We start from the raw sequence: 7,941 nt of genomic DNA, 5'->3' as shown, positions 1-7,941 counted from the left end.
CGCCGGCGACACCGCTTCCCAGAGGTTCTGGGCATCGAGGATGGCTTCGGCCTTGATCGCCCATACCGTGTAGTTGTCCGGTGTGAGCATCGGCATCGGCATCGACACCGTGCTACCTCCTGCGCTGTGCGGGACGATCGCCATGGCCACGAGCACAGGAACAAATGAGGCTCTGTATACCAATTGTTGGGACTAACCCTAGACTAGCTCGAACTAGTTTTCAGGAACGGAGGTGGAAGAAAGCAACCAGGGACTCGCATGTTTCTGGCAACGTACGCCACGGCGCCGGATGCCCTTTTTCTCTTGTTATATAAAGCTGGACACACCAGATCGTATCTGGACTAACAACCCACGTATAACAACCTGGACGCTCTACCAAACTCAAATCACAGCCGGGTTTGTAGCTAACAGAAACGCAGCGCTAACGGAGCCTCTTAGCGATCCGGTCTTCCATCGATCTTGAGCCCGGCTTGCTCGTCCGCCCGACCTGGACGCCAGGTTCCTCCCGTTGCACCTGCTGCACGCTATCTCGATCGCCATACGATCGCCACTAACCGGCTAGACTCGACCCAAACACACGTGCACACATACGCTGGTGACCACGGACACGAACGCGCACACACACGCGACGCACATCCGCACACACGGTTTATTCCTAACACACAAAATCTTAAGCTCATATTTGTCATCGGATTTATTCACTAGCGTATATGGAACCAAAATGAGCAAGCAAATACCACCGAGCAAGTAAACTTTTGACTTGATGAGCGACGTTCAAAATAATGAGCTGACGGAGTATATTCACAACCACGTAAAGAGTCAATCCTTGAATTATCGTTCTCATGAATATTCTCCCACCAACATGATGCTTCAAATCATGCAACTACAGCTCACGCTAATAAGTGCCAGAACATACTAGTTTTACCAATGGATAGCGTGTTCGTTGATAACAGAAAACTCACAGCCACTAATAAACATGAAAAACTACGCTGTCCATTCAGTCACCAACGTAGATAGGCCACGGGTCTGCTGATTTGTTCGCATGATGCATGTCAATCTTGTTATGCCCCAGTTATCCTCCAATGATGTAGAGCTACATGAGCTCTGGTGGTAGAAATATTTCCGGCACCTCTCAATCCTAGCAACCACCTTTCTAGCGGCGCCTACTCGATTGCAATCTTGGCCTCTCCGCCACCTGTGCCGACTACCTAGCTGGCCCCGACGCATGCTCCATGGCTTTGTCCTTCTAGAACGATTGTCCACACCATGGCCATGCGTGCTCGCCACGGCGCCATCCATGCGAAGGCCCTGTATGACAATACCAACGTTGCCATCACCGGCTCGGTGCCTCTTCCTTCTAGTGCCCGTGCTGCACTATGTGATCTTACATGGCCTGCGGCAATGGAGGAAGAGTTTGACGCGCTACAAGAAAACCTCACGTAGACACTCGTGCCATTCCCCGTGGTGCAAACACCGCCACGCACAAGTGGGTATTCTGGCATAAGCCCAAGCCGGAAGCTTCCTTGTCCCAGGAGGCACACGCGGGCTGCTCCGCTAAAATAACTCTTTGGTGATCCATCTGGTCCCAAGTCACGTCGAATACCTCGTCGTTGTTGCGGACGACCCATGGTGCCGGAGCAAGTGAAGTCTGTTTAAAACCTTAAGGTTGTAGAGTTCGCCCTAAATGAACCCTCACCAGTAAATCCCTGAAATCTATAGTCTGTATTCACTGATCCCGGACGATGAGCTGAAGCTTGCTGCTGGCCGCCGGAAGACGTGGACTGGCTTGGACTGCCACATTTGGGCTTGTGCTTGTGTAATTTGAGTTTGAAACGATGATGCGAAGGAAGGCACGTACGTGTGTCCTGTATCTATATCACTATATGTACGGTCGATCTGGCTTGGCCAATGCATGCAGGATGAAATATTCTCACGATCAGGGTTGCTTGACGAATCAGAATTTCATTATTTCTACGTTATCGTCGAAATAATCTTAAAGTTATAGATGATTCTTGTTCAGAGTCCAGTTCCTTCGTAGCGACATTTTATCCACGATCCATGATGGACGCGTGCTTTGATTGCTAGCTAGACATTGCATGCATGTATGCCTTCTTTTTCTGAGTTTACACATGCGTACTGTGTTTGGGCATGCGGTCTACACATGCATGCAAACAGAGCCTTTGCTCAATGGTTGGGCATACGGTTGTGCAGCCTAGTGACCCGAGTTTAATTTCTAGAATTGACAGGTGATGCACAGGGATTTTCTCCCGTTTATTGAGGATCAAGCTTGATGTATGGTGTAATCTCTCATCAAAAAATATCTTGATACTCATTTAAAAAATTCTGAGGACCATGTTTATCTTGGTACTCATACTAAAATGGCTGGATGCATCCCTGGTTGGTGCAGAGGCCGGGAAGTAAAAATCTCTTCCATTTTTTTCCCAGGTGATGGTAAGACCGACTGATTCGCCTATTTGGAAGGGACTCATGCATGTAAAAGCAGCCTTTTTCGACAGGACAAAATTTGTAGTTGGCAATGATACCTCCACAAGATTCTGGGAGGATACATGGCTAGGGGAGACGCCCCTTGCAATCCAATATCCTTCTCTCTATAATATTGTTCAGCAAAGACACGCTTACGTTGCAAAAGTACTACAGTCAAATCCTCTTAATATTCAATTCAGGAGGACGCTAGTGGGGCACCGTTGGGAAGTTTGGCTCCATTTTGTGAGAAGATTGATGGAGGTCCAACTCTCTCAACAACCAAATCAGTTGCGCTGGAAATTAGCTAAGAATGTGGAGTTTTCGGTTAAATCCATGTATTTGGATATTATCAATGCTAGCGTTATTCCTAGTTAGAAGCATGTCTGGAAAGTCAAAGTGCCTTAAAAAATCAAAGCGTTTATGTGGTTTGTCCACAAACAGGTTATCTTAACTAAAGACAATTTGGCGAAACGCAATTGGTTAGGTTCTAAAAGATGTAGTTTTTGTGATAGTGATGAATCAATCAGACACCTCTTTCTCGATTGCCCTCTGGCAAAGATTTTGTGGAGATCGGTCCCCATACCTTTTAATATTTCTCCTCTGAATTCCATCAACACATTATTTGGGACGTGATTAGATGGGATTGACGTAGTAACAGCAAGGCATATCCGTGTAGGAGCACTACAAGAAATATGTCAACTTGTGACCACCACTATTGGTCACTGAATGGTCACTGTTTTCCATTTGTGACCTTTTTGTGACCAAAACCAGAAGGTCAAAAGCTGACGGTCGTAAACTGACATTTTTGACCTTTCTTCTGAAATGGTCGTGGACGTTTATGACCAAAATATGCCTACTGTGGCGTTTTGGTCACTAGCAACCTCCCCAGACCACGTAGGCATCCAGCGTGGCAAGCTGATGTGGCACAAGAATCAGCCCGGTCTGATTCGGTTTTCTACATGGGCCTAGCCCAACAATTTGGCCTTTTTAATATTTATTTTTCCTATTAATTTTTGCTAGCTACATGGGCCTGGCCTGACAATTCAGCCTTCTTATTTCATTCCATTTCGCAGTCCATTTCATTAAGCCTTTTTTACAGGTTTTTCATAAATGCAGAATATTCCAGTCCACTATTGTTTGGCCATAGCCTTTTTAGAGCCCAAATACTATTCGATCCAGTAGAACATTCATCTTTTTCATTCACATATTTCATTTTACACATTTCAAATGCAAACAATCAATAATTCTCTCAATTAAATGATCAAATCCAGAAACTCACAACAGCACATACATGTGTGTACGATCCGACAACTGTACATATACAATAAAAAACAAATACACATGCACCATCAACTAAAACTATGGTGCACATCTCCAGACTTCTTCTCATCTTCCGTTAGAGCAGCAGCAACCTAGACGACATTAGAGCTTGATCTACATAAATTATTAGTGAGATACAGTGGGAGTTAAATCATTGCCAATAAAATATATCCATTCAAGAGAATAAGAATTATACATAAATGCCCAAATGCCTCAGTTCAGCAAGCACTAAGCATGGCATAGCAAAACTTCCAAAACTTGACTGCAGCACGTTATCATATGAAGCATAATGATAAAACAGAACAATGGATTTACTGTGTCTATATTGTGGTGACCCTGTCATTTGTTACATGATACACTCATGTGTACATATTCTGATAACCATTACCATCTAGCCAAGAACAACATGGACATGATACCAGTTACCTACCAAGACATAGAAAGTCATTCACTACAAACAATAAACAGAAAATACAGCAGAGAGAGTGTCTCTCTCACCAGATGTGCTGGTCGCTGCTGGAATTACAGAGTTCAATACAGACAAGGCAGCTTAATAGAAGATAAGATAAAAAAATAAGTCACATATTTTCTGCTAGCAAACAATAGGTTGAAACCATGTCATGGCTGCGAATACAGGAACTAAGTTATAATGACACTGGTCCCTTTAATGTTTTACTTTATCTGTCCATCAAGACTGAAAGTTCAAGAGAACTACTTGGATGTTATAACAGTTTCAACGCATTTAAATAACAGTGTAACAAAAGCCAGCCATGCCTCGACGATCGTGGTATCAAAGACCACGTAGGCAAGAAAGGGGAGGGACCAAAGAACTCACCTAAACCACTCATGCCGCATCCAGCACCGTTGGCACCACCTATTCCTGCTGAAATAGAGCAGTATGTCATGGGACAGTGACTTCTCAATAATAGCGTTTCAGGAAAATAGGAGGTTTACATGATAGTATGTAATGGGACAGCGACCTATCAATCACACACAGTACAACAGAAACATCTCTATTTGGCCCTAAACTAAACCAAGATAGTTTGTATTGCAGATAAAACCAACCTACAGCAGCCATGGTAATAAGAAGAGCAGTAGGTCCGCCTCCTATACACCCAATCTACAGCAGTTGCGGCTACACCCAAACTACATCAGCAGTTCTACCGATAGCAACAGATCGAGTCAATTGTCTCACCTACAACAGCTCACCATGAGCAAAGTTGAGGAGGGCCGGGGCAGGAGCAGCTGGATGCAGGTCACGGGCATGGTCGGGGAAGGACGTAGGTCGTCCGAGGATCTCGTCGACGCTATCGCCATCTTGGTTGCCGGAGAGATGTGGCCGTGGCTGTGTCCACATGCTTGTATCCAGCCCGCAGCCATCATACATAAATTCAGTTTATTCAGCATAATCCTACTGTCATTTCCAAGCGAACTAGCAAGAGTTCTGTAGTGTAAATATGTATCTGAAAATTGAATTATTTGTATCAAACTGGTTCAGATTGCCTTCTAGCATCTTTACGGTAGGCATAATGCAAATACCAATTGTTTCCATTCAACTCCTTCTACTTATGTATAATACTACAAGAGTCCAGACAGCTCCCAATTTCTAACTGAAGATTAGCAGCAGTTCAGTTTCAGTAAATTGTTCTTCAGACAATTTCATTACACTGTCTTCCAGGGCAAGCTGGTCATGTCAATGCAGCAAAGAGTATCGACCGTTGAAAATAAAAATGTTGCGAAATCACGTTTCGGAGATGAAGATGTGACAGCTATAGCTGCTGGTCCACATAAGCCTGAGCTGTATCACCCCACCATGGGTGACCTGGCTATTTAAAATTGGTGACAAATTTCCCCACTAGCTTACATGGGGTATTGCAACAACCCGCAAACACATATGCATTATTGTGTGGCTACTAAAGTAGAAACTAGTGACATGAAACAAGCGTCTCACCTCTGCCAGCTTGAAGAGATTGTCGATGGTCTCCGTGGTGGCCTGCTGCCTCGAGTAGTCGAGGAAGACGCCTTCGAATTCCCTGGCAATCCAATCCAAGGAATCGACCGTCAGCACCCCAAAGACGACTTTGTGGAAGGAAGGAAGGAAGGGGGACGGGGCCTTACGTTGTCATTGCCTTGCATCGGTCGGCGTCCGTCATGAGATCGCGCAGGTGCGTCTTGTGGATCGCGCCGACGTGCGCCTGCGTCCACGAAAACCAGCACCACCGCAGCCACCCAACGTTACAATCCGATTCAACGCACACAATAAGAGGAGGAAGGGGAGAAATCCGTGGGCGGGGCCGCACCTGGAGGGCCTTCCACTGGTCGGTGTCGGAGATGAGCGCCGGCGACGCCATGGCCGAGGGCGTGTCGGGGGGACCTGGTGGAATCGAGGCGGAGCCCCGGAGGCAGCACATACCACCTGGAGGATATCGACGGCGGGCAGCGAGAGAACCGGGCACGGTCGCAGAGGAGATGAGATATCGGTGGTGGAAGACAGGACAGGGGAGGGGGCCCCACTTCTCGACCACCGCCACGTTCGCCTGCTCCACGCACCCGCTGAAGAGGAAGAAGGTGCTCACCATCCCGCCGCTCCCCAGCTCCCGCCTTGTCGTCCGACCAGAGAAAGAGGACGCCATCCGGCCGCAGCACCGGATCCACGCCATCTGCAAAGAGACAGTGGGAATTCAGATAGATAAAACGAGAGACAGAGGCAGTGGCGGAAGAGAGAGAGAGGGATAGAGGGAGAGGGAGGAGGCTAGATCCGACGAGATTTGATCCCACGCGGGTCAAATTTGTCAAAGAGCTCGATATGGGTTGCAGCGGCGGTTGGATCTGGATGGGGATGGCCGTGTGGCTGTGGGATTGGGGTGTAGCGTGCAGAGGTGGCGGCGGCGATGGGGAAAAGGGAGCGGGAGGTCGCCGGCAGTGGGTGAGGTGGACGGCGAGAGTATGTGCTTTACTATGGGCAATTTGGAACAACAAATATTCATTTCTTGCAGGTTATCTTTAGGGCCACTGCACTTATCCGTATATAGTCGCTACTCACTCCGACAGAGGTCAGGGAGCATTTGGTTAATGGATCTATCCGATGGGAGATGGTAGCTCGGGTTATATTCAACCGGTTTGGATGGCGGTCATGTAATTGGATAGGTATTTAATTTCCTATCTGTTTTATTTGTCTGCCCGTTGTGGCTGTCCGATTTGTTGCTTTTGTGCTCTGTGTCGAGCACAACATTTTTGTTTGAGACTACGAGAGTTTTGTTGGATCTTTTGCTTATTAATAATATGGTCGTATGCATCGTTCTGATGCAGAGGCCGGGGCAAACCCCCTTTTCGAAAAAAAACACATGCGTACTGGGCTGTAGCATTACAAACTGGCCGCTTTGCATGTACTAGTATCCAAGAGCTCGATCGATGTGGCTATCAGATCGAGGCCACCTCCTTCCAAGCGTTCATGCGTGTGGCCGACACACTCGCCCAGGACGCGCACGAGAACCACGTATGCTAGCTTGCTGCCTGGTTCGCATGAGCTCACGCAACAGAAAAAGGGAAGAGGCCAGATACATGAGGAAAATGGAGATGACACGTAGGCCCAGGTTATCAGTGAGAGAAATGAGTGATCGCGACTGGGATTGTGCTTACAAACAGGTTTAGGGTTGTTTAGGGTTAAAAACAATTGGGATTTCAGAGGATAGTGTCCAAACTTCTGGGATTTGAAGATGAGGTTTTGTTTGTGACAAGCTCTACAATCTAAATGTCTAAATTATACTTCGCTCCGCGGGAGCTTGTTTATGGTCCCGATTTCTGCGGCCCCGCCACCGATTAGGGTAATCATCCTGTCCTCCTCGTCCCGATTTGCTGCTACGCGGAAGTAGGGTTAGGGACTCCAGCTGCAGTGGTGGCCCACCACTAGACGTTAACCTCAATGCCTGATACGTCTTTGTGGCTTGTCAATGACTGCGGGCTATAAAGTTGATACACTGAGTTCCGAGTTCTCACATGTTATGGAAATCTCATGAATATGGTACTCCTACGTACGTAGCATGCACCCTACTTGAGTGTCTCAAACTAAATGTTGTTATCCAAAACAAAAATCTGCTCTACTTCCATTTAACTTATTACTAGCAATATGCCCCTGCG

The 7,941-nt window shown here is 46.9% G+C and overlaps 1 long non-coding RNA gene across 1 annotated transcript; it reads right to left on the bottom strand.

Moving 5' to 3' along the window:
• Positions 1–5,768: 5,768 nt before the first annotated feature.
• LOC119306159 lies at positions 5,769–6,182 on the bottom strand. The gene is made up of 3 exons (XR_005148877.1): positions 6,105–6,182; positions 5,923–5,999; positions 5,769–5,837 (listed from the first exon to the last, which is right to left on the bottom strand). It is a non-coding gene; the product is annotated as an uncharacterized LOC119306159 (long non-coding RNA).
• Between the last annotated feature and the right edge of the window lie 1,759 nt (positions 6,183–7,941).

This window comes from Triticum dicoccoides, chromosome 5B, assembly GCF_002162155.2.
Source record: "Triticum dicoccoides isolate Atlit2015 ecotype Zavitan chromosome 5B, WEW_v2.0, whole genome shotgun sequence".
Lineage (NCBI taxonomy): Eukaryota > Viridiplantae > Streptophyta > Magnoliopsida > Poales > Poaceae > Triticum > Triticum dicoccoides.
The sequence above is the reverse complement of the archived record's forward strand: the minus strand, read 5'-3'. Positions and strand labels throughout refer to the sequence as shown.